The sequence below is a fragment of the Aythya marila genome, assembly GCF_965140915.1.
Source record: "Aythya marila genome assembly, chromosome: 17".
In the NCBI taxonomy this organism is placed as follows: domain Eukaryota; kingdom Metazoa; phylum Chordata; class Aves; order Anseriformes; family Anatidae; genus Aythya; species Aythya marila.
The window spans coordinates 15,510,037-15,536,223 of NC_139058.1; the positions used below are offsets into that span (position 1 = coordinate 15,510,037).

At 47.7% G+C, this 26,187-nt stretch overlaps 1 long non-coding RNA gene across 8 annotated transcripts; it reads left to right on the forward strand.

Annotated features, from left to right (window-relative positions):
- Positions 1 to 349: 349 nt before the first annotated feature.
- On the forward strand, positions 350 to 22,563 carry LOC309884784. Of its 8 annotated transcripts, none has more exons than XR_014318687.1 (9): positions 350 to 1,390; positions 1,832 to 1,969; positions 2,053 to 2,111; positions 2,233 to 2,309; positions 5,063 to 5,166; positions 7,704 to 7,840; positions 7,974 to 8,062; positions 16,545 to 16,734; positions 20,013 to 22,563. It is a non-coding gene; the product is annotated as an uncharacterized lncRNA (long non-coding RNA). The 8 variants fall into 8 exon arrangements; XR_014318689.1 differs by having other exon boundaries at positions 2,053 to 2,103; XR_014318693.1 differs by lacking the exon at positions 5,063 to 5,166 and having other exon boundaries at positions 350 to 1,069; positions 1,282 to 1,390; positions 2,053 to 2,103.
- The last annotated feature ends 3,624 nt before the right edge of the window (positions 22,564 to 26,187 follow it).

A 26,187-nucleotide genomic window follows, 5' to 3' on the forward strand; every position in this document is an offset into this window, starting at 1 on the left:
GGGCGGTAAGGGCTAGGGTTACAGTGAGTGCTGTTAAATGTAGTTGTCGAAAACTCGGCCTCTGATTGGCCATGCCAGCTGTCCGGAGAATGCTGGTAGGTGTAGTTTTCCGGCACCAGGCTTCCGGGAGGCCATGTTGGATGCCCAGAGCATGCCGGGAGATGTAGTTCTGTGACTCTGGAGTTCCGGGAGGCCATGTTGAGTGTCCAGAGTGTGCCGGGAAATGTAGTTCTGGGACTCCGGACTTCCGGGAGGCCATGTTGAGTGCCCAGAGCATGCCGGGAAATTAAGTTCTGGGACTCTGGACTTCCGGGAGGCCATGTTGAGTGCCTACAGCATGCCAGGAAACGTAGTACTCGGGAACTGGGGTTAGAGTTAGGGGCTGGGGCTAAGGTTAGGGTTTAGGTTGAGGGTTGGGGTTAGGGTTAGGTTCTTAGGGTTTTATTTTTGGTCAGTTATTTACGGGTTAGGGTTAGGTTTAGGGTTAGGTTTATGGGCACTAAATAATGCTCCTGGGCACATTTAAAGCACGGCACCGCCCGGGCACGTTTCTCAAGTGGAGCTAGGTGAGGTAAAGGAGTTGGGAACAGAGAGGTATTGCACAACGGTATGTTGCATCAGTAGCAGTGAGTGTTGTGGAGGAGGTGGGTATTAGGGCTGGCACACTAGCGAATGCTGGTTCTCTGTGTTTGCAGATGATGGTGAGCCTGTTTAAACTAATTCCAGTTGAAGAAGTTTCAGATATGTGCTTGGTGATATTGTCAGTTCAATATTAAAAGCTGCAGCAAAAGCACAGGGATTTTTGCTTCTAGAAACACTCCAGGTCTCTTGTCTGCTCTCTGCGTGCTTTTGAGCTAAAGCAGATTTAAAAAAAGAAACAAAAAAGAAAGAAGAAACAAACAAACAAAAAAAAACACAGCTGCTGCTGTGCCTCCTCTCTTCCTACTTTCTTGTGCTTTGCCCCTCCCCTTTCCCAGGTGATTGGGTTTGGGTGCTGGGCGGGGCCAAATTGTTTGTGAGCCCCAGGCATGGCATCAGAGAGCTCCTTCTGCATGGGCTGCTCTTTGGGGTAAGTGCTTTGTGTTTCCTTCAGTCAGTTGCAGGGCTCTTTAGGCAGGCTGGCGTTTTCTAGATTTTATGGTTTTCTAGATTTCTAAGTGCTTGGGATTCACTTAATAGAAGGCTGCTGGCTCGCTGTTTTTTAGGATAGCGGGATACTCTTCTGTTTTTGAGTTATACTTGAATCTCTAGATGTATAAAACCACTTGTGTAATTCACCAGAGGACTAAAACCAGCTTGATTACATGCTACAAGAGGCTTGACAGTGTAGATGCAGGATTGCCAAGAGACTGAGCAGGGTTGTATCGGTCACCTCTTTCATCTGCAAAGGGTGAGTCTGTGATTACCCCTGCCGGGGCTGCTGTGTGAATGTCTTTTTGGATTTTGTGGAGCTCAGTTGTTTTTCTTTGTGTGTGTTTATGTTCTAACTTTTTTTTTTTTTTGAGAGGCGAATAGTGTGTGTGCTGAGCATGGTTGGCAGGAGGAGGTGGGGAGCTGCTCAGGTTTTGTTTCTGGGAATGTGCGGCATCCTTCCTGTGCTATGCGACCGATCGTTGGGCAGGAACGTTTCAGCTCCTGTGTTTTGAGCAATGTAGCTTGTGTAGTGTGTGTTGTTTGGCCTGGGCAGAGTTTGCTGTGGCGCTGTGAGCGAAGAATCTCAGTTAGAGCTGGTGATCCGCTTAAGTAATGGAGCTGGGAAGAGAGAGGTATTGCAGCAGATACGCTGTGGCTGTGAGGTGCCTCAGAGTGTGCTTTTCTCTTGTCTTTGCAGGTGCTTTGTGCAGTCGTGGACAGGGAAGGGAAATGCTCATGTCACGAAGCACTGAGGGAAGGTTAGTGTTGTCAGCGTGGTCATCCCTTATCCGAAGCGAAGGGAAGAAGCTCAGGTGTTTCCCTCCGAGGGTCCGAGGTGAGGCTGTTTGAGACAGAGGAGCAGTGTGGCAGTTGGGTGCTTGCAAGTACAGTGGTCATTTTGTCCTTTTGTGTTCCCAGGTAGTGTGGGTGATGCTGGCTGCTCTTTTCAAGCTTGGACCTAATTTGCAGGTACAGAGGCAAGTAGCCTGCTGTTTTGAAAGGATAAAACTAAAGATGGCGTCACTTATGTTGTTGAGGGGTGGGTGCTACTGCTGGCAGCTGAATGTTTATTTTCTGCCTGTGTGTTCCTTTTTTCAGGCTGAAACGCAGTGTGCAGTCCAAGATGTCATGACCCGAGCCGCCTCTGGAGTGACTCTGGTGCATGATGAGCAGAGGTAGCTGTTAATTTTTGGGGTGCTGTTGTCACTGCAGTTATTTTCCTACATCCAATAGAGTAAAATTCCAGCTTACCTTTTAGAGGTGCTCTAAGCGGGTAAAAAAGAACAGATGGAAGCATCTGCCACGTGGGGCAGGCAAGCAGCTGAGGTACAGGAGGGGATGAGAGTAACTGTCCTAAGGGTGCTGTGGCTTTTGCTGCTGTGATTGCTTTCTCTCCTGTTTATCAGGTGCCACAGACAAGGTGGGCTGAGATAGCCTTTAGAGTAGGAGGAAAGCAGGTAGCTGGAATGCTGTGTGGTTCCTGAACAAGGTGTTGTGTAGAAAAAAGGTTGTCTGGCATGGCAGTTCCTGATGGCGGTAGTCTTTGGTAGGTGAAGAGGTGCCTGAAGTCCTGTCCTGTGTAGCCTGAGTACACCTCGCTGAGGATGAAGCTTGCTTTCCAGCAGTTCCCAAACCTGTGTTGAAGCTGAAATGCTGTGGCTGTATTTGGGTTGAGGTTGCCCCTTGGCGAGCGTAGGGATGGGTCTCAAGTCGGTGCAGCGGAGGGCCTGGAACCAGTGTTCTGTAGTGTGTTTTGACCCATCAGCATTTGTCCTTTTTTTTTTGACCCAGCATCACTTTGTCCTTTTGTGTTCCCAGGTAGTGTGGGTGAACTAATTCCAGTTAAGAAAGTTCCAGTTACTTGCTGGGTTGTATTGTCCTTTTAATATTCAAAGTTGCAGCAAAAGCATGGGGATCGTTGCTTCTAGAAACACCCCAGGTCTCTTGTCTGCACTCTGCGTTCTGTTGAGCAAAAGCAGATTTAAAAAAAAAACCACACACGCACTAAAAACAACAACAACAAACACACACCATTGGGTGATGTGTTGTGAATGCAACGATCATTTAATCCCTTTGTTTTCCCAGGTAGTGTGGAAGAGGGTTAGAGGGTTAGGGTTTAGGGTTAGGGATAGGGTTAGGGGTTAGGGTTCATTTAGGGATAGGGTGAGTGGGTTAGGGTAAGGGTTTGGATTCCGGTTAGGGTTAGGTTAGGGTTAGGGTGAGAGTATTAGGGTTAGGGTTAGGGTGAGAGTATTAGGGTTAGGGTTAGGGTGAGAGTATTAGGGTTAGGGTTAGGGTGAGAGTATTAGGGTTAGGGATAGGGTGAGAGAATTAGGTTTAGTGTAAGGGTAAGGTAAAGGGTTAGTGTAACGGTTAGTTTAGGGTAAAGGTAAGGGTTAAGATATGGATAAGGGTAAGAGTAAGAATAAGGGTAAGACTTAGGATAATGGTTAAAGGGTTAGAGGAAGGGGAAGACAAAGGGGAAAGGAAAGAGAAAGGGGAAGAAGAAGAGGAAAGGGAAGGAGAAAAAGAAGGAGAAGGGGAAGTGGAAGTGGAACGGGAACAGGAACGGGAAGGCTCCCCTGGGGAGTTCAGTTGTACCCAAACCCTCCCTTTGGGGGAACTTTTGGATGGGCGAAAGGGGCTTTGAACGCCTTTTCTGGGGCCCTATATGGAATTCCTCTCCCATGCCGGATAGGGCTGTGTTTCGGGTTGCTCAGAAAGAGTGAGCACAAAGGGTCCAGTTGCATGTGGGGCTGCGTGAAGGCTCCCCTGGGGAGTTCAGTTGTACCCAAAGCCTTCCTTTGGGGGCACTTATTTTGGGCAAAAGGGGCTTTGAACGCCTTTTCTGGGGCCCTCTTTTGAACTTATCTCTCATGCCGGGTAGGCCTATCTTTTGGGTTGCTCAGAAAGAGCGAAGACAGAGCGTCCAGTTGCATGTGGGGCTGCGTGAAGGCTCCCCTGGGCAGTTCAGTTCTACCCAAAGCCTTCCTTTGGGGGCACTTTTGGATGGGTGAAAGGGGCTTTGAACGCGTTTTCTGGGGCCCTATTTGGAATTCCTCTCCCATGCCGGGTAGGGCTATGTTTCAGGTTTCTCAGAAAGAGCGAAGACAGAGGGTCCAGTTGCAACGTGGGCTGCGAGAAGGCTCCCCTGGGGAGTTCAGTTGTACCCAAAGCCGGTCACTGACCCAGAGGCTCTTGCTTGTTTTCTCTTGCTAAGGGACAGAGAGGCACATGCAGTGCCCTTTAATTGCAAGGTGGCATCAGCAGAGCGCTTTGCGCTTACCTGTGAGTCACCAGAATGTGCTGAGGCATTGTAAGAAACCTCAGGTGAACCTCGGTGTGAGTCATCCACACGCTGGTATCCGTCATACTGGGGACAAGGTTTCCGGTGTGTAAGTGACTCTGGTCACGACCGCACGTCCTTGTACTTGCAGAAACAAAGCCTTCCTTGCAGTGTTGTCAAGGCCATTGGCATCTTGCCCGACCACTTGGTGATGCCTTGAAATGCCATCACACTCCCTGATGAAAGGGCAGACAAAGGAGGACAGCAGAGACGTGCCCTGACATTCCTACTCTCGGTCACTGGTTGCTGTCCTAACCTGGCCAGGGGCTGGAAAGGCAACTTTTCTGATGGGCCGGTGTGCCAGAGCACGGGACCGAGGCAGCAGCCGCTGAGTGGCACCGCGTGGTTCAAGCTGTCACCCAACAAGATATGGAGGCGACCGTGCTGGTTAGGAAAGGTCTGGGGGGCGCTCTAAGGCCCGCTGTGGGTCTCCAGCCCCGAGCGATGGCTAGAAAACTGTCAGGAGATGTCCCGTGCTTCTTGGGAAGACGAGCCACGCTCTCACTTGGACAGAGTAGTATCCGGTGGCAAGAAACCAGGACAGAACCTCCGCTTCTTACGTGGTGCCTTCTTTGTCACCAGGCAGGACCATACCACAGCCCTTTAGAGCTGTGGTAGAGCAGGCAGCAACTGAGGTGGAGTCAGCACACCGGAGGACACACGGCTCGTTGCAGCTGTTTGCAAGGGTAAGGGCAAGTGTAAGGGTAAGGATAAGCATTAGGGTATGTGTTATGGTAATGGTAAGGGTTAGGATTAGCATAAGGTTAAGGGTAAGGGTACGAGAAAGTGTTAGGGTACAGGTTATGGTAAGGGAAAGGGTAAGAGGAAGGGTTAGGGTAAGTGTAAGGGTACGGGTCAGGGTAAGGGTTAGAGTAAGGGTTAAGGTTAGGTTAAGGGTAAGTGTTAGGGTAATGGTTAGGGTTAATTTTAGGGTTAGGGTGAGGAAACGTAAGGGTAAGTTTTAGGTTAAGTTTAAGGGTAAGGTTAAGGTTAAGAGTAAGTGTAAGGTTAGATTTAGACTAAGGGTAAGTGTAGCAGAAAGGGTAAGTGTTAGGGTAAGGGTAAGGTTTAGGGTTAGGTTAAGGGTAAGGGTAATGTTTAGGGTAAGAGTAAGGGTAAGGGTATGGGTAAGGTTAAGGGTTAGGGTAATTGTACGAATAATTGCTTGGGTAAGTGTAAGCGTAAGTGTACAAGTAAGTGTTATTGTATGGCTTATGGTAAGGGTAAGGGAAAGTGTTAGGGTATGTGTTAGGGTAACGGGAAGTGTAAGGGTAAGGTTATAGTTAAAGGAAAGAGTAAGGGTAATGAAAAAGTAAAGGTAAGGATTTGGGTAATGGTAAGGGTAAGAAGGGTTAGGGTAAGGGTTACGGTACCGGTTAGGTAACGCAGTGTACAACCTGGGACGTCACACGCAGAGCTGCCTCTGGCAAGGTGAGTGAGGAACAGATGTAGCAGTTGTTATGTTGTAGCTCTCACTGTTACTGTATGCATCCCCTCTTTGTCTTTTAGAGGTGTTGTAGCTGTTTGAAGAGGGCAGATTGAAGCATCTGCCTCGGGGGCTGGTAAGCGGCAGAGGTCAGGGAGCAGATGAGAGTAACTTCACAGAATCACAGAATTTTCTAGGTTGGAAGAGACCTCAAGGTCATCGAGTCCAACCTCTGACCTAACGCTAACAGTCCCCACTAAACCATTTCCCTAAGCTCTACATCTAAACATCTTTTAAAGACCTCCAGGGATGGTGACTCCACCACTTCCCTGGGCAGCCTGTTCCAGTGCCTCACAACCCTTTCAGTGAAGAAGTTCTTCCTAACATCTAACCTAAAACTCCCCTGGCTCAACTTAAGCCCATTCCCCCTCGTCCTGTCACCAGGCACGTGGGAGAACAGGCCAACCCCCACCTCGCTACAGCCTCCCTTGAGGTACCTATAAAGAGCGATAAGGTCGCCCCTGAGCCTCCTCTTCTCCAGGCTGAACAAGCCCAGCTCCCTCAGCCGCTCCTCGTAGGACTTGTTCTCCAGGCCCCTCACCAGCTTTGTCGCCCTTCTCTGCACCCGCTCAAGCACCTCCATGTCCTTCTTGTAGCGAGGGGCCCAAAACTGAACACAGTACTCGAGGTGCGGCCTCACCAGAGCTGAGTACAGGGGGACGATCACCTCCCTAGCCCTGCTGGTCACACCGTTCCTGATACAAGCCAGGATGCCGTTGGCCTTCTTGGCCACCTGAGCACACTGCTGGCTCATATTCAGCCGACTATCCACCATCACTCCCAGGTCCTTCTCTGCCTGGCAGCTCTCCAACCATTCCTCTCCCAGCCTGTAGCTCTGCTTGGGGTTATTGCGCCCCAGGTTCTGGACCCGGCACTTGGCCTTGTTGAACTTCATGCAGTTGACCTCAGCCCATCGGTGCAGCCTATCCAGATCCTCCTGCAGAGCTTTCCTACCCTCAAGCAGATCGACACACGCACCTAACTTGGTGTCATCTGCAAACTTACTGAGGGTGCACTCAATGCCCTCGTCCAGATCATCGATGAAGATATTAAAGAGGACCGGCCCCAGCACCGAGCCCTGGGGGACGCCACTAGTGACTGGCCTCCAACTGGACTTGGCTCCATTCACCACGACTCTTTGGGCCCGGCTATCCAGCCAGTTTCTAACCCAACGAAGCGTGCGCCAGTCCAAGCCAAGAGCAGCCAGTTTCTTGAGGAGAATGCTGTGGGAGACGGTGTCAAAAGCCTTGCTGAAGTCAAGGTAGACCACAGCCTTTCCCTTATCCACCCAGCGCGTCACTCTGTCATAGAAGGAGATCAGGTTCGTCAGGCATGACCTGCCTTTCATAAAGCCATGCTGACTGGGCCTGATCGCCTGTTTCCCCTGCAAGTGCTGCATGATGACTCTCAGGAGGATCTGCTCCATGAGCTTTCCTGGCACTGAGGTCAAACTGACAGGCCTGTAGTTTCCCGGGTCTGCCCTCCGGCCCTTCTTGTAGATGGGCGTCACGTTTGCTAGCCGCCAGTCTAGTCTAACTTACCTAGTTGTGCTGTGTCTTTGGATGCTGCATCGGCCTATGCGTTTCTTTTTGTTTCACAGGTGTCTTGCACAGGCTCAAAGGAGCAAACTGCACTCTGAAGAGCTGTGTAAGAAGAGGGGCTGGTCATGAGCTGGGTTGGAGCAGAACAACCAAGTAGCACAAGGTGACTATGAAAGGTGTCCGTCTTGCTTTGCAGGTGCCGTGGCAGGCTCTCCACAGAAGTGACTAAGGATATGAGATAAGGCCAGAGAGTGACAAGGAGCGGCACGTGCAGGGATGGTTTTGAAGCGCTGCGGTGGCTTACTCTTCTGTTCATCAGGTGCCACAGGCAAGGTGGGTTGTAACATCAGTCGTTATATTTGCATGAAAGCAGTTCACTTGAATGCCACAGTGCATCTGAGAAGGGTGTTCTAGCAGAACAAGCTTGTCTGGCACAGCGGTGCCTGATGGCAGTGTGTTTCCTCAGGTGAAGAGGTGCCTGAAGCCCCATCCTATCTAGCCTGCACACAATTATCTGAGAATGAAAGCTGCTTTCCAGTAATTCAGAAAGCCAAGGTACGTCTCAGCCTTGAGCATCTTGGGCTTTTGGGCCTGTCTGTAACATTTGGCAGCAGCACTAATACTTTTTTTGGCATATGTTTAGCGTTTGGGGCCTGTGTCTGGGATTTGGGCCCTGTCTCGAACCAGTGGGGCTTTGTCCTGGGTTTTGGAGCCTGCCTCTAGAGTTCAGGGCCTGTGATTAGGCTTTTGGGGTCTGTGTCTGGGGGTCGGGGGGTTGGGGCCGGTATCTGGGGGCAAGGGGGGAGCTGCTTGTAGACCCTTGGGGCCAGCATTGAGGGGGTTGGGAGCTGACTGTACACCTTTGGGGCCTGCTTCTGAGGGGGGTTTGAGACCTGCATCTGAGGGAGGGGTGGGAGCTCTTTGTATTCCTTTGGAGCCTGTGTCGTGGAGGGGGAGGGGGAAGGGGAGGGTTGGTTGGGAGCTGTTTGTACACTGTTGGAGTCTGGGTTGACGGAGGAGGTTTGGAGCTGCTTCTACACCTTTGGGCCTGGCATCGGGGGTAGGGGGTTGGGTGCTGGTTGTAGGGGCCTGTGTTTGGGGGGAGAGCTTGGGGCCTGTGTCTGGGGGAGGGGTGGGAGCTGCTTGTACACCTTTGGGGTCTGCATCTGGGTGTGGTTGGTGCCTGCTTCTTTTGGCAGTTTGGGGTCTGCTTGTAGACATCTGCAGCCTGGGTTTGGGGGCTTTTCTGTAACGTTTGGGGTCTGCATTTTTGCTTTGGGTTGCATCTTGAGCTTTTGAGGCCTAGCAGTAGCATTTGGGGCCTGCGTCTGGGGCTTTTCTGTAGCGTTTTGGTTGTGTATTTGTGATTTGGGGCCTGTATCCAGGGTTTTGCCTTTTTTGTAGTTTCCATCTTTGTGTGTGTGTGTTTCGTTGTTGGTTGTCTGGGGTTAGGGGCAGTTTGGGGTTTGTATTAAGGTCAGTGTCGTTAGCGTTAGGGGGTTGATGTGATAAATTAGTGGGGGTTTGTTCATTGTCTTTGAGGAATTTGGAGAATCTGCTGAGGAGATAAGGTTGTACAATTTAATGGCCTTTATAACGGGGAGGATTAAGCAAGCAAATAGCAGGAGGGGGTGTTGGGTAAACATCCTTGAGTGAAACCAGACTCTGTGAAATTCCTTACCACAAGACATCCTTTTTGCCGCTTCACTTCCCCCACCTGAACACGAAGCAGAGGAACAACGACCCCCCTCTCAACAATAGACTGCGCAACCTCAGCCAGTTCAACAAGTCCCAATAAGCTGGAACTTGACTGCTATAAAACAGCAACCCTGGAAAGGGAAGTTGTGTGCTGTTGCGGAGCGGAGACTCCCCAGCCACCCAGCGCTGTTTTGTTTGTGCCTGCTTACTTGATTAATAAAATAATTTCAATAGACCAGTAAATTGTGTGGTCTAATTTATAACAATTTGGTGTCGTGACTCGGTGTCGTGGTTTAACCCGGCTGGCAGCTAAACACCACGCAGCCGTTCGCTCACCCTCCCCCCTCCCTCTCTGGGACGGGGGAGAGAAATGGAAAGTGAAGCCCGTGAGTTGAGATAAAGACAGTTTAATAAGACAGGAAAATAATAATAATACAATGATGATAATAGTACTACTACTAATAATATGTACAAACAAGTGATGCACAATGCAATTGCTCACCACCCGCTGACCGATGCCCAGCTTAACCCCGAGCAGTCCGGCCCCCTTCCCCCCGGCTAGCCACCCCTATATATTGTTTAGCATGACGTCAGATGGTATGGAATACCCCTTTGGCTAGTTCGGGTCACCTGTCCTGGGTCTGTCCCCTCCCAGCTCTTACTGCACCCCCAGCCTGCCTGTTGGCAGGACAGAGCAAAAGTCTGAGGTGTCCTTGGCTTGGTATAAGCACTGCTCTGCAACAATTAAAACATCGGGGTGTTATCAGCACTCTTCTCATCCTAAGCCAAAACACAGCATTCCACCAGCTACTAGGAAGAAAATTAATTCTGTTCTAACTGAAACCAGGACATCTATCCACCCCTTATTCCATACCATTTATGTCATGCTCAGGTTACACTCTTTTCCATTCATTCTAATTAGTCACCTATAGTAGTCATGGTAGCGGTAACATACAGTATTATATAGCAATTAACATGGTACAATTCAGTTCATGGGCTATTCTCACCCAGTATTAAATCTCCTTGAGGTACACACCGGACCTCTCCGTTCTTTTGCATCACCCACCAAGTGTATCCAGGTCCCTGAGCGAAAACAATTCCACGAATGGGTTTGCCTTTTCCTGAGGCAGGAGTAGCCCAGACTGTTTTACCCAGCATATTTTTTACATGCACTACAGGAACTTTATCCCCATCTACAGTACGTAACAGGTTTGATTGGGCAGGTCCAGCTCGGTTGGCAGATCCCCTAGTATTGACTAGCCAGGTGGCCTTTGCCAAATGCGTATCCCAGTTTTTGAATGTCCCAGCGCCCATTGCTTTCAACGTAGTCTTTAACAGTCCATTGTATCGTTCAGCTTTCCCGGAGGCTGGTGCATGATAGGGGATGTGATACACCCACTCAATACCATGTTCTTTGGCCCAAGTGTCTATAAGGTTGTTTCGGAAATGAGTTCCATTGTCTGACTCTATTCTTTCTGGGGTACCATGTCGCCATAGGACTTGCTTTTCAAGGCCCAGGATAGTGTTCCGGGTGGTGGCATGAGGCACAGGGTATGTTTCCAGCCATCCGGTCGTTGCTTCCACCATTGTAAGTACGTGGCGCTTGCCATTGCGGGTTTGAGGGAGTGTGATGTAATCAATCTGCCAGGCCTCTCCATATTTATATTTCAGCCATCGTCCTCCATACCAAAGAGGCTTTGACCGTTTGGCTTGCTTGATTGCAGCACATGTTTCACAGTCATGAATAACCTGTGCTATAGCGTCCATGGTCAGGTCCACCCCTCGATCACGAGCCCATCTGTATGTTGCATCTCTACCTTGATGGCCTGAGGTGTCATGGGCCCATCGGGCTATAAATAATTCACCTTTATGCTGCCAATCCAGATCCACCTGAGCTACTTCAATCTTAGCAGCCTGATCCACCTGCTGGTTGTTCTGATGTTCTTCAGTAGCCCGATTCTTGGGCACATGAGCATCTACGTGACGTACTTTCACAGCCAGGTTCTCTACCCGAGCAGCAATATCTTGCCACAATGCAGCAGCCCAGATGGGTTTGCCCCTACGCTGCCAGTTGTTTTGCTTCCATTGCTGTAACCATCCCCACAGGGCATTTGCTACCATCCATGAATCGGTGTAGAGATAGAGAACTGGCCATTTTTCTCGTTCAGCAATGTCTAAAGCCAGCTGAATGGCCTTCACTTCTGCAAACTGACTCGATTCACCTTCTCCCTCAGCAGCTTCTGCAACTCGTCGTGTAGGACTCCATACAGCAGCCTTCCATCTTCGATGCTTCCCCACAATACGACAGGACCCATCAGTGAACAGGGCATATTTCTTTTCATTTTCTGGTAACTGGTTGTACAGTGGGGCTTCTTCAGCACGACCCACCTCCTCCTCTGATGATATCCCAAAGTATTTACCTTCTGGCCAGTCCATAATCACTTCCAATATTCCTGGGCGACTGGGGTTTCCTATTCGAGCCCGCTGAGTAATTAGTGCAATCCACTTGCTCCATGTAGCATCAGTTGCATGATGCGTAGAAGAGACCCTTCCCTTGAACATCCAGCCTAGTACCGGCAATCGGGGTGCTAGGAGGAGCTGCGCTTCAGTACCGACCACCTCTGAAGCAGATCGAACTCCTTCATATGCTGCCAGTATCTCCTTTTCAGTTGGAGTATAGCGGGCCTCAGACCCTCTGTATCCCCGGCTCCAAAACCCCAGGGGCCGACCTCGAGTTTCCCCAGGTTCTTTCTGCCAGAGGCTCCAGGTGGGGCCGTTCTCCCCGGCTGCAGTGTAGAGCACATTCTTTACATCTGGTCCTGTTCGAACTGGCCCAAGGGCTACTGCATGGACTATTTCCTGCTTGATTTGTTCAAAGGCTTGTCGTTGTTCAGGGCCCCATTCAAATTCATTCTTCTTACGGGTTACTTGGTAGAGCGGGTTTACAATCAGACTGTAATTTGGGATGTGCATTCTCCAAAACCCCACAACACCTAGGAAAGTCTGTGTTTCTTTTTTGTTAGTTGGTGGAGACATAGCTGTTATTTTGTCGATCACATCCATTGGGATTTGACGACGTCCATCTTGCCATTTTATTCCTAAAAACTGGATCTCTCGTGCAGGTCCTTTGACTTTATTTTGTTTTATGGCAAAACCGGCTTTCAGAAGGATTTGGACTATTTTCTTCCCTTTCTCAAAAACTTCCTCTGCTGTGTCACCCCACACAATAATGTCATCGATGTACTGCAGGTGTTCAGGAGCTTCCCCCTGCTCCAGTGCAGACTGGATCAGCCCATGGCAAATGGTAGGGCTGTGTTTCCACCCCTGGGGCAGTCGATTCCAAGTATATTGGACTCCCCTCCAAGTGAAAGCAAACTGTGGCCTGCACTCTGCTGCTAGAGGGATGGAGAAAAATGCATTAGCAATATCAATTGTGGCATACCACTTGGCTGCCTTCGATTCAAGTTCGTACTGAAGTTCCAGCATGTCCGGCACTGCAGCACTCAGTGGTGGCGTCACTTCGTTCAGGCCACGATAGTCCACTGTTAGTCTCCACTCGCCATTAGACTTTCGCACTGGCCATATGGGACTATTGAAAGGTGAATGAGTCTTGCTGATCACTCCTTGGCTCTCCAATTGACGAATTAGCTTATGGATGGGAATCAGGGAGTCCCGGTTAGTGTGATATTGCCGCCGGTGCACAGTTGTGGTAGCGATTGGCACTTGCTGTTCTTCGACCCTCAGCAACCCCACAACAGAGGGGTCCTCTGAGAGACCAGGCAAGGTAGATAATTGTTTAATGCCCTCTGTCTCTAAGGCAGCTATACCAAAAGCCCACCGGAACCCTTTTGGGTCCTTGCAATATCCTCTTCTGAGATAGTCTATGCCAAGGATACATGGAGCATCCGGGCCAGTCACAATACGGTGCTTTTCCCACTCATTCCCAGTCAGACTCACTTCAGCCTCCAATACAGTCAACTGCTGAGATCCCCCTGTCACTCCACAAATATAGATGGGCTCTGGTCCTTTATAGCTCGATGGCATTATAGTGCATTGTGCACCGGTGTCTACTAAAGCCCTATACTTCTGTGCGTCTGATGTGCCAGGCCATCGAATCCACACAGTCCAATAAACTCGATTATCCCTTTCCTCCCCCTGGCTGGAGGCAGGGCCTCCCTAATCCTGGTCGGAATCTTCTTCGTTTCTGTGTTTGAAGGACTGTCTGCTGGAAGTTGGAGCAGCAAACTTTTCAGAGAATCCCTTCTTCCTGATTGTTTTCTTTTGCAACTCACGTACCCGTGCCTCTAGGGTCGCGGTAGATTTTCCATCCCATTTTCTCATGTCCTCTCCATGGTCTCGTAAGTAAAACCACAGGGTGGCACGGGGTGAGTACCCACCATATCGTCTTCCTTGTGTGTATGAACGACTACCCCTGATAGCTGAGACACTGCTCTGTACAGGTACGGAGGAGAATAATCTCTCTTCAAGTTGGTGAACCTTTTCAGAAAGTTTCTCCACAGTGTTCTCTTTTGGTCGGTGGACACTGGTTGGTTCAGGTGGGGATGAAGATAGATTCTCTTTAAGTTGGTGGAACTCTTCAGAAAGTTTCTCCACAGCTGAGACGCAGGCCTGTAAGGAAGAGGAGAGACTTTCTTCGTACTGCCGGAGTTGTTTAGCCACTTCATCCACTGTGGGTTCCTCATCCTCTTTCCAGGCCATTATTGCCAATGAGCTGGCATATGATGATGGTGCACTCCGTACAAACTTCCGCCACATGGGTCGCGTACACCTGACTTCATCTGGATCTTTGGATGTTTGTCTGAGGTCTGGATCCTCATAAATCACTTCCCGTACAGCTAATTCCCTCAGATACTGGATTCCCTTCTCCATAGTGGTCCACTTGCCTGGTAGACATAAAAGTTCTTCCTTGAAGGGACACCTTTCCCTCACAGCTGAGAGGAGACGCCTCCAGAGGCTGTGAGATTGTGCTCCATCTGCAATTGCTTTGTCAATGCCTGCATCTCTAGCAAGGGATCCCAGTCGCTTGGCTTCCCTGCCGTCTAATTCCACACAATTAGCTCCAGTGTCCCAGCATCGGAGCAGCCAGGTGACAAGCTGCTCACCTATACAGCGACCAAAATCTTTTCGCACATCTCGTAACTCACGCTCGTTTAGGCTTCGGGTAGTTACTGTTGATTTTTCGGCATCCTCATCTTCCTCCTCCTGAACCCTTGATGGCCCAGCGTCGTCGTCGTCTCCGTCGTCTCTATACCTAGATTTGGCAGAAGATTCTCTGCGTTCTAAACGACCTGAATCTCTATACCATTTTTTCACCTTCTCTACAGGGGCAGCTTGCACTGCTACTGCTCGTTTCTCTGACCTTGTTATAGGGTCTGCCACAGAGGTTGGAATACCCTCTGCAGGGTCAACTTGCACTGCTACAGCTCGTTTCTCTGACCCAGCTACAGGAGCTGGAGTGGCTGCAGGAGCTGAAGCAGCTGCAGGAACCGGAGCTGGAGCAGCTGCAGGAGCTGGAACTGGTGCGGCTGCAGGAGTTTGAACTGGAGCAGCTGCAGGAACCGGAGCTGGAGCAGCTGCAGGAACTGGAGCTGGAGCGGCTGCAGGAACCGGAGCTGGAGCGGCTTCAGGAGCTGGGACTGGGGCGGCTTCAGGAGCTGGGACTGGGGCGGCTTCAGGAGCTGGGACTGGAGCGGCTTCAGGAGTTGGGACTGGAGCGGCTGCAGGAGCTGGGACTGGAGCATCTGCAGAAGCTGGGACTGGAGCGGCTGCAGAGTCCACCGTAGGGGTCACAGTGGCCGTTGGATCTGTCACGGGACTTGGAGTGGCCGCAGGGTCTGTCACTAAGTTGATAGCAGTATCCATGGCAGCTCGATAGGCATGAGCCAGGCCCCAGCATGTTACAATGATTTGTGTTACTTTGGAACTTCCCGAATCGCGACACCTTTTATTCAAGCATTCTGCCAGTTTTTGAGGATTTTGCACTTGTTCAGGGGTGAATTTCCAAAACACTGGGGGTGCCAACTGCTCTAGATGCCTGCCCATATCCTCCCATACTCCCTGCCACCCACAACTATACTGCCTCCGGGCAGATCTCCGGATGAGCTTCCTAAGTAGTTGTTTAACTTTAAGCAGAACCTGAAGCGCATTCAGGAGGCAGAACAACAGGACGATGCTGGTCTGAGTATCCCAAGGATATTCAATATCTTGGAGAGCTATTGTAATAAACTCGGAGGATAAGAGGGTGGTGAAGGAGGAAGGGAGAGTGATCAAGGAGGGTACAGGGGTGGTGAAGGAGAAAGGGAGAGTGATCAAGTAAGAAAAATTATCTTCCCCTTTCCCCTCCACAGATTGACTCCCTAATGAAAAAAGGCAACAGATATAATTGCTAATAGTTTCCAAAATACAGTTTCCAAAGTATAGAATCGAAGATCTTACTGAGTACAAATACCAGGTTAGAGTCATGGCCAGATATTTCATCATCTCATAAGCCACTGATACAACACACAGTACCATAATGGTCTGAAACCAGGGCCCGGAGAGGATAAACAACATGACAGAGAGCACATACGGAAAATAACGTGCTATAATACTCAATTTGGAAAACAGGCGCAGCACAGTTGAGATTAAAGCAATCAGCATTATGACAAGTGACTATTAAGCAGGTCTAATACTTATACCAATTTTAGTTTAACACACTCTGGTCAGATCTGCCGTTATCTCAACCTTTCGTGCCCCACGTTGGGCGCCAAAAAGACTGTCGTGGTTTAACCCGGCTGGCAGCTAAACACCACGCAGCCGTTCGCTCACCCTCCCCCCTCCCTCTCTGGGACGGGGGAGAGAAATGGAAAGTGAAGCCCGTGAGTTGAGATAAAGACAGTTTAATAAGACAGGAAAATAATAATAATACAATGATGATAATAGTACTACTACTAATAATATGTACAAACAAGTGATGCACAATGCAATTGCTCACCACCCGCTGACCGATGCCCAGCTTAACCCCGAGCAGTCCGGCCCCCTTCCCCCCGGCTAGCCACCCCTATATATTGTTTAGCATGACGTCAGATGGTATGGAATACCCCTTTGGCTAGTTCGGGTCACCTGTCCTGGGTCTGTCCCCTCCCAGCTCTTACTGCACCCCCAGCCTGCCTGTTGGCAGGACAGAGCAAAAGTCTGAGGTGTCCTTGGCTTGGTATAAGCACTGCTCTGCAACAATTAAAACATCGGGGTGTTATCAGCACTCTTCTCATCCTAAGCCAAAACACAGCATTCCACCAGCTACTAGGAAGAAAATTAATTCTGTTCTAACTGAAACCAGGACACTCGGATGAAGGCAATCTGATTGAAAGACCTTCGGAGGGGGCGCCCCACTGATTTCAGCAGCCTTCGCTAGGACTACTTTCATTCAAATCCTTCACCGACGAACCAAAATTAGACACAAGCAAATAAAACTGGTAAACCCCAGGCAATCTTTGTGCACGAAGCCTGAACGAAGACCCACGGGGTGGGTAAGTATAGGCCGGTGTTCCGTTCGGTTGGGGTTGGGTATCCCAGAACACAACAAACGAGACGTCTAATTGCGGACAAAGCGAGTGTGGACCCCTCGGTAGTGCGGTTCCCACATCCTGCGAGGGACTGGGCCATGAAAAGGGGGAAGCGATCCATGCGTGTGTGTGTGAAGGTGTTCCGGAAGATGGGACAGAAGAAGAGTAAGCCTTCTGGTCCCATGGGTGGGGTAACATCTGATGTTAGGTTACCCCGGGATTAATGATTAAAAATTGGGAGGATTCCCCTTTTAGGCGGGGAAGGAATAAAGTAAAAATGACACATTATTGTGTTGAAGTTTGGGGTGGTAAACAGATTCAAGGAGACCACCTTTACTGGCCTGTATTTGGGTCTTTTGAAGATTGGGTTCGTCAGACCTAAATATTTATGTAAACTCAAAGGAACCCTTTAGTCTGGAAGAAAGTGAGTATGCACACCTCTGGATAAATTCAGATACGAGGACGCATCTATATCCTCTAAAAGAAAAAGGAGGGCGGGATAAAAAGAGAAAGGACTTAGAAGTCCCGACACCGCCCCTGCCCTATATTCCACCGCCCGCACCAACGGCTCCCGTCCTTAATGGACTCCCTGAATTAGCTAATCCAGGAGAATCAGAATCGGATCATGAAATACAGGGGCCGGTAACCAGAAGCAGGGCAAGAAATCAGAAATCTGCTTTAAGGGAGGGATTATATCCCCTACGAGAAATAGCGATTGGGCGGACCCCAGCCAGGAATGGAATATGTGGCCATCCCCAGTAACTCCGGGGACGTCTGAGATTTTAAGAAAAGGACAGGAGGAGGGTAAGTGAGCTTTAATGGCAACTGGCATAATGTTTGCAGCTGCTGAGGAATGATTCTAACTGGAATAATAACTGTACATTGTATATTGTATATATAAAAACCCGGGCATTTTTGTTAAAGTATTCTTTTATACATATGTAAATATGTAAATATAAGAACTGCCATTGAGGTGTAGGTCTATGGGAACAAAATTTGCCCAGGCATATTATCGGCTCATCAGGTTTAAATGTCCTCAGTGTAATTGTCAACAGGCAGTTAAATTACAGTGGTCTGATTTTACTTGTGTATCTATATATTGTGGATTTTGGAGGGATTGGGATTGACTAGTAAAGAGCTTCTAGGAAAACAGTGCTGTAGATTACAATAGGAAAAGTTCAAAGCAAAGAAATCCCGAGGAAAAGCCCTCTAGGATGTATACTAACACATTGGAGGGATATAGTGGGGTGAGAGGGTACAGAAAGTAAAGAACTCTTATCAAATATTGTAATCAATGGTGGCCACTTTATAAACTAGAGGATGGAGCAGAGTGGCCCCTAAATGGAACTATTAATTATAACACCATATTACAGTCAATGTTTTTGTGGAAAGAAGGAAAATGGGATGAAATATGGTATATTGATTGATATGTTGTTTCAGTATCTTGGAGGGAAAAGGTATGGAATTAAGTTGAACTCAGACTAAGCCTTTGGTGCTGGTATTAGAAAAGTACGGGCTGGAGAAAGATAAAGGAAGTGTTAAAAGGGTTGCTGAAGGTGTTAAAGGTGTGGCATGTAGTATTTAACAGAGCTGTTTGAAATTGAATGAGCAGGGAAAGGTGATGTAGGCATTATCTAAGTAACAGTCTAGAAGTTTTGGTATATTTGCATATTTGCTGTGGTGTTTGTTCAGTTTCCCAAGCATCGGGGAGGGGGGAACAGCCTGCTCCACCAGCGGCCTCTCCAGCGGCCGCAGGGGGGCTTCGGCTCCAGCGCCTGGAGCGCCTCCTCCCCCTCCTTCTGCACTGACTTTGGTGTCTGCGGGGGGGTTTCTTGCTCTCCCAACTGCTGTTGAGCAGCAGGTTTTTGTTTGTTTGTTTGTTTGTTTTCGTGGATGTGCTCTCACAGAGGCACAGAGTGTATTGCTCATGGCTTGGCTCTGGGCAGCAGTGGGCCCCTTTGGGGCCAGATGAAATTGTCCCTTATCTACCACGGGGAGGTTTGTGGGTTTTTCTCACGAGGGCTGCCACTGCAGTTTCCCACTCCCACACCCCTCACACCCCCCCCGAACCTTGCCGTCAAACCCAATACACCGGGGCAGCTAAGTCATTACTGACTTGTAAAGCATCAGGGATTAAATTAACTAATGAAACCCTAAATGTGATGGGGGTAGAAGGGACTGGGATAACAGTGCCACTTTTGGGGAATACCAAGCTGAGACCAGGGGATAAAATGATCGCTGGGCAATTATTGTATGTATCCAAAGCAGAAACTAACTTGTTGGGAAGGGATTTGATGATTAAATTGGGCATTCAAATAGTAAATTGTTAGACTGGAATAACAGTGTTATTAATGGAGTGCTCTCAGGCCCTGAGAGCAAACGTATATTCACCTCTGACTGGAAAGACCCTGAAATGGGGGCGGAAGCAACAATATAGGTGGACAATTTTACCTCGGGGGGTTTACAGGGCCACTTATCTATATGGGTAAGTTTTAAAAAAGATTTTGGAGCAATTACAACCTCCCAAGGAGGTATTAATGTTACAAATATGTGGATCATTTTAAGGAAAATCGATACTCCCTGATGGGAGAGAAATGCTGAATAAAGTGATAATGAGGCAAATATTAACTGTTTTACATCAGAAGAGTCATTGGGAGGTGCAAGCAATGTGTGATGTTGTTCTAAGAAAGCATGTCTGTGTAGGAATATATACTTTAGGGAAGCACACATGCAGAGGATGTACTATATGTCAAAAGGTAAATAAAAAGGTCTTCTGTAACCCATCTAGAGGGGGACGGGAGCCAGGGCTTTGACCTTTCCAAAGTATACAGGTAGACTTTACTGAGTTACTTGTTTGTCCTAATTGACCACGTGACTGAATGAGTGTAAAGCTTTACTGCAAGGATTAAAGCAGGCCTTAGAGATTGAGTGGGATTTTCACAGCCCCTGGCACCCCTCCTCTTCTGGAAAGGTAGAGCGAATGAATGGTGAAATTAAGAAACAACTAACAATACTTACGCTGGAAACTAAGGCTTCTTGGGTAAAATGCTTACCCCTTGCACTGTTAAACATATGGACGCAGCCCAGAACTGATGTAGGAATTTCTCCTTTTGAAATGCTATATGGTATGCCCTATGACTTGGAATTGCCACTTGATCACCCTCAATTCTAATTAAGACTTGGAAAGAGGCTTTTTTTAACGCCACGATGGGAAGGCCCCTATGTTGTTTTGCTTACTGCAGAAACAGCTGTCCGGACTGCGGAGAAAGGATGGATACATGCCAGCCACGTTAAAGGACCCATTTGTGACGAGAAGTGGGAGATTGCTCCAGGAAACAAAGACCTGAAGCTCACATTGCAACGAACTTGATAGGTACTGTGGGTTAAGGTAGAGGCTCTCCCCTGAAGAACACTACTGCTGCCGAGAAGAACTAAAACCTCGTAGTTGGCTGCAACCCAACTGACGAGTGAGGCAGAGGAGTGAATAAGTGGGGAAAGAAATGGGCCTCAGCCATTCCTATCGGTATTTGGGGGTTCTCGCAGTGATTTCATCCTGCATAGCGACTCAACACCACCCCCACCAACCTTTTAAATGGACTTTAAGTCGATTCGAAGATCAACAGGTTATTGCAACCCAGATAACATCAGGGGGGCCAAGCTTTACTTCTACACTATGTCAGCTGATCTCGAGGCCCTGATGCTGGGAATATATGGGATTTTATTTCTGCCCACGTTCTAACCTGGGAAAGGGGTACTGTAAATGCCTGAATGTGTATTATTGTGCATACCGGGGGTGTGAAACCATTGCTACAGACTGGACACTCGGGGCTGGTTGGGATAAATTCTTACAAGTGGGATATGGGCTGCAAGGTTGTAACTGACAATTGGATCCCCGTTACAGGTGGCGAGGGTATGGTATAGGGTATACAGGAACCTTCCACGGAAATAAAGAAATTTGCAAGGTTCTATATATAAATATAACAAACTCGGACGATACTAGCTGGGTACTAGGAAAAATGTCAGATTTTACGAACACGGAACAAATAGGGGAGGACTCATACTAATAAAGAAGGAAAAACCCGAGACTTCCAAGGTAGTCAGGCCTAATAAAGAGTTACTAGGGGAAGGTTTGGTTGTCCAGACTGCAAAGATACCTGGGACTGCCCAAGCTACTACAGTGTTTTCTAGTAAGTTGACAGAGTTATCCTTTCCCACACTGCTTCCAAACATTGTGAAAAAAGAAAGGGGTTGTACCTGAGAGTAGTATGTGGAAAGTTATAAATGCTAGTTTCCGGGTACTAAATCAAACTAATCCTGAGATAACTGAAGGGTGCTGGCTATGTGTAAGTGTTAAGCCCCCATATTATGAAGCTATAGGAGATATGGGGAGGTCAGAATATTCAAATGAGTCAAATCCTTCCAAGTGCAGTTGGGGTCAGGAAATCGGGATAACTTTGACTCAAGTTACGGGAAAAGGTAGATGTATCGGCACAGTTCCAAGAGATAAAAATGATCTGTGCTGTGCCACTGAAAAAAATGGACCAAACACACAAATGGTTAATTCCTGCAAATAACACTAGGTGGGTATGTTCATCGTTGGGAGTCACTCCTTGACTATCTTTAAAATTGTTTAACACATCTTATGATTTTTGTGTACAGGTGGTCATTATACCAAGGATTCTATACCACACTGAAGAGTGTATGTATACCCATCACACAGTAGCTGAATACCATCTGGTAAAGAGGGAGCCTATTACGGCCGTCACCTTAGCCACTTTAATGGCCCTTGGGGCTGCAGGTGCAGGAACTGGAATTGCTTCCCTGATAAAACAAAGCCAGGAATTTACTTCTCTACGCATTGCCGTAGATGAAGATCTGGCCCGTATAAAGCAATCAAAAACAGCTCTGGAAAAATCGGTTAGGTCATTATCCGAAGCGGTACTCCAAAACCGTAGAGGGTTAGATTTGATTTTCTTACAACAAGGAGGACTGTGTGCAGCCCTACGTGAAGAATGTTGTGTATATGCAGATCATACTGGGGTAGTAAGAGATACAATGACTAAATTGCGGGAAGGATTAGAAAAACGCAAAAGGGAAAATGAGGCTCGTCAGAATTGGTATGAATCCTGGTTTAATTACTCACGTTGGCTTACTACCCTGCTATCAACCATAGCCGGGCTCTTTTTGTTACTTATATTAGCACTGACTTTTGGACCATGTATATTCAATCGAGTAATTGCAATTGTAAAAAGCCGATTAGAGGCAGCTCATCTTATGCTCGTGCGTGCTAAGTATGAATCTCTTGAGCAGGAGAAGGACGACGCAGAAACTTTGATGCTCAGCAAGCAAATATTGCAAAAATTCAATGAACAAAATATGTTAGAAAAAGAAAAAGGGGGGATTGTGATAAATTAGTGGGGGTTTGTTCATTGTCTTTGAGGAATTTGGAGAATCTGTTGGGGAGAGAAGGTTGTAAAATTTAATGGCCTTGATAAGGGAGGAAGCAGGAGGGGGTGTTGGATGAACATCCTTGAGTTAAACCTGACTCTGTGAAATTCCTTATCACAAGACATCCTTCTTGCAGCTTCACTTCCCCCACCTGAACACGAAGCAGAGGAATAACGACCCCCCTCTCAACAATAGACTGCGCAGCCTCAGCCAGTTCAACAAGTCCTGATAAGCCGGAATTCAACTGCTATAAAACAGCAACACTAGAAGGGGAAGTTGTGTGCTGTTGCGGAGCAGAGACTCCCCAGCCGCCCAGCGCTGTTTTGTTTGTGCCTGCTTACTTGATTAATAAAATAATTTTCAATAGACCAGTAAATTGTGTGGTCTAATTTATAACATGGTGTATTACACTAAGTTTTTGGGTTAGGGTTTTGTGCGTCTTAATGTTTTGGGGTTAGGGTTTGGAGCGTCCTAAGTTTTTGGGCTAGGGCTTTGAGCATCCTAACGTTTTGGGTTGGGTTTGGGTTTTGAGCATCCTAAGATTTTGGGTTAGGGGGTTTAGGCATAGGTCTTCAGGGGTTTAGTGTGGTAAATAGTTTGGGTTAGGTCTGTAGGGGTTTCAAGGTTTTTTTGATGTTAGGGCTTGAGGCTTTTTTTGTAAGGGCGGTGAGGGTTCCAGTGAGTGCTGGTAAATGCAGTTCTCGAGCACTCGGCCTGTGATTGGCCATGCCGGCTCTCCGGAGAATGCTGGTAGGTGTAGTTTTCTGGCACTGGGAGGTCATGTTGGGTGCCCAGAGCATGCCGGGAGATGTAGTTCTCGGGACTCCAGACTTCCGGGAGGCCATGTTGCATACCCATGGTATGCCGGCAAATATAGTTGTCAGATTCGGGACTTCCGGGAGGCCATGTTGAATGCCCAGAGCATACCGGGAGATGTAGTTCTCGGGAACTACGGTTAGGGTTAGGGGCTAGGGCTGGGGCTAGAGTTAGGGTTTCGGGTGAGGGTTGGGGTTGGGGGTTATTGTTAGGGTTAGGGTTAGGCTTAGAGGGTTATGGTTAGGGATAGGTTAGGGGTAGGTTTAGAGGGTTAGGGTAAGCGTTATAGGTTAGGGGTTAGGGGTTGGGGTTGTGGTTAGGGTTAGGGTAAGGGTAAGTGTTAGGGTAAGGCTAAGGGTAAGGTTTAGGGTAAGGCTTAGGGTGAGGATAAGGTTTAGGGTAAGGGTTAGGGTAAGGGTAAGAGTTAGGGTAAAGGATAGAGTAATGGTAAGGATAAGGGTAGGGTAAGGGTTAGGGTTAGGGTTAGGGTTAGATCCGCCATTAGGGTTAGGGTTAGGGTTAGGGTTAGGGTTAGATCCATTAGGGTTAGGGTTAGGGTTAGTTTCTGACTACCGATACTGGAACAACCAATAAAAATCATCCTTATTGGCTTTAGGAGCAAATCAATGGCTTCTATATCATCAATTAATTGTACATGGCCTTGGAAAAAGCCAAGGCAATACTTCCCTTGCCTTGAGCTGTATCCAAGCGCAGTTATGGATACAATCTGTAGCAGCAGCTATTATTAGAGAGGGAGAAGGAGGAACTTTGCCCACTGAAATTCGAAAATTGATTTGGGATAATGCTTCAGAATTTGAAAAAGTATTTCAAGCATGGTGGCAATTAGTCAACTTTACCCATTATGCAGAAAATGATCAAATTGTTGCCTTTATACTTATTATAAGTAATGCCACCATATACAATGTATATCCAATCATTGCATTAGGACTCAATCATAATGGAACTATACTTTATCCTAAAGAGCATAAAGTATGGGCCCATCAAAAGGGAGGAAAGTGGCAAACAATTGATGTAAATGCATGCATTGTGCATGAACAAAAAGGTTTCATCTGTGAAAGTAACACGCTGGAACCTCAAGACATTCGTCTTGACACTGAGCAAAATATTTGCCACTTTGAGATACATCCTAATGAAACCCTTGAAACTGTACTTTTATATATTGGGAAAGGTTGCGTTTGCATGAGAACTCATTGTGATTCTATAGTCGTAGATGATACAGTGGTAGATACCGGTAATCACTCTAATGTTTGTGTTTGCAATTTTACCAAAATTCTAGGATGTGATTTTAAATACTCAGTTCCTGTCACTTCTTATCAACTTATTGCATCTAATTATATTTTGCTTCATGAACTGCTGCCTACTCTTATTGGAATGAACCTTACCTTGGTGAAGAAATTGCTGGTACATGAGGACCTGAAGCAGCTGATGACACAAGTCCGAGAAAATGGACAAAAGACTCTGTTTACTGTCCATCATGATGCACAAGAAATACATCGAGTGATGGAAAGAGTAAAGAGAGATGAGAGACACCGTTGGTGGGACACTTTGTTTGGATGGTTGCCAAGGCAATCTTCAACAAGATGCTTCACCCTGTTATTGTTCTGCTAATACTCACTGTGTTATGTTTCATACTGACAATTAGTTTGTATGTTAAACTCTGGTTTATGATGAATCGTTTATCATCCCTACACAATGTACATACACTCGATAAACCTCATCCCGAGAATGTATGTGAGATCCCCGACATATTCCAACCATCGTGAAGCTTGAGTGACTATAGTCACGGGGTGGATTATGTGGTGTAAATGCCTGAAGTAACTAGGAAAATAAAACTAACATTCACATTTTTAAGGAAAAGGTACAGCATTGAAGAGGCTTTCAGGGTAGGGCATAACTGCATTACCTGAGCGTTCCCTAGGCTCCCAACCTTAGATGCTATCGTGCTGGGGAAACTTGGTGTGCTAGCCCTAAGGAACAGCACGGAGCATAGAGTGGAGTGGAGACACCATGGCTAGGCTCTGTAATCAGGTGGGGCCTCGATTGTTCTTGTGCACAAAGCTGCACTTTTTGCCACCCTGAGCCAAAGACCTGTCATGATTTGACAAATGCTGTACCCTAGTGTACTTTTTGCTCATTATAATATCATTATAATACCAAAACACATCTCCATCCCAAAAGCTACCCGCCTCCAAGGTGCGACCACCCCTCACTGAGCATGCGCCCTGAATCTCTCGGAGCCTATTACTTTAAACGGAGACGGGAAAACTTTACACCAATCATAACTAAGATATGCTTGACTAGAGCCACTCAATCTCCACCTAAAAGATAGAAAATAATATAAATTGGCCCAAGAAAGAGGGGATGTCAGGGAAGATACCACCGTCAGGGGAGATACCATCCCGAGGAAATACAACATCCTTAGGACCTCCTGACTCCTGGGATCAGTCGACGGGCTGAGCCTCTCTTCCCCCCCCATTGGGACGCCTTTGGGTGAGATCTGAATACTTGCTTATAAATCTCTACAGAGTCTTTGATCCTTTTAACGTGTTTATTTCTAGGCTGCGCACCTGTAATACCAGTAACATATATAACATCTGTAACACCTGTAACATCTGTAACACCTATAACACCTGTGTATTTCATGCATACTCGCTTGCTTTTGCAGACAGTCACTATCACCAGCAATCCAAAAGAACCTGATTATCTGTTGCTGTAATAAACCATACTTGATTGCATTGTGATAGCTCTCATTAATGCAACTAGGGTGAGGGTGGTTATCCGTGATAGTTCAGTATTCTGAATCCAACCAGACCCCCAGACAGTTAATGCGTTTTTGGTGAATGTCTGAACGGACCCCTAGACGGTTAATGTGTTTTTGGTGAATAACCGACTGGTTCAGTACTCTGAATCCAACCGGGCCCATAACGGTTAATCAGCTACACCCGTTAACGCGACACCTTGGTAACACTGCAATGGTCCCTATAGCAATGTGGTCTTGTATTGCCTACAGCACCACGGTGTCACAACCCAATGGCAACACCCCATGGTTGCCATGGCAACACAAAATCATGGTTGCCATGGCAACAGAATCCCATGGCTACCATGGCAACAGAACCCCATGGTTACCATGGC